The sequence below is a fragment of the Phalaenopsis equestris genome, unplaced genomic scaffold (assembly GCF_001263595.1).
Source record: "Phalaenopsis equestris unplaced genomic scaffold, ASM126359v1 Scaffold000075, whole genome shotgun sequence".
Lineage (NCBI taxonomy): Eukaryota > Viridiplantae > Streptophyta > Magnoliopsida > Asparagales > Orchidaceae > Phalaenopsis > Phalaenopsis equestris.
This window is the reverse complement of record NW_018164517.1, coordinates 347,768-348,578: the sequence shown is the minus strand read 5'-3', so window position 1 is coordinate 348,578 and position 811 is coordinate 347,768.

The following is an 811-nucleotide window of genomic DNA, read 5'->3' as shown; positions in this document are numbered from 1 at the left end:
CCAAGGTGTTGCATGGGACCCTTGGTGTTGTACTTAGTGCCACTGTACCAGATGTTGTGCCATGTATTACTATGATCATGTTGGAGTGGCTTTTGCCCACATTTGATGTGCCTACTCTTTCCATGAGCTATAAGGAAAATTTTGTGGCTTCTTTTTCGTCGATAAAGATGAATTTGTCCTATTTTGATAAAGAGAGGTCTGGGGTGCACCCCGCCGATTCTCACCTTCTTTGAGGACAGAATTTGATTGCTCTACTTCAGCGAACACTTAGTGGGTTAGGCAAATTCTTGTCACCACATCTCTTTATATCCCGACACTACATGTAGAATGACTTTCTACATTTGATGGTGAGGGGTTTAATTGCCTTTGCTTTGAAGAGTGCTTTATCCTACCTCTTTTCACCTATTATGCAAGGCTAGTATGATGTTATATACTCCTATTGGGGGGCACCTTAAAATCTCTTGTTGCTGATGTGTTGTATTGACTAGACCACTTTTTTTTAGTCTTGATCGATCCGTGTTTTAGCTGGGATACATCTCCCAGACTGTTTGAGAGTTCCTCATTCAAATTGTGTCGGTTTGCCCTTTGTCTAGGCTCTTGATAAAAGCATTTTGTTGCTAAGACGACTCTATTTTTCTAGCATTTGATCTAGTAAGTCTGCCCTGAACCTAACTAGGATTTGGTGTCTCACCTATCCAGAACCTTACTGACTTTTCAGTCTGTTCTTGGTGAAAGAGCATCATTTTGAAATTGATCCACATCTCCTATATCCAACTTCATGGATATTTTGTTTGACTTGGTTGATTTTTAT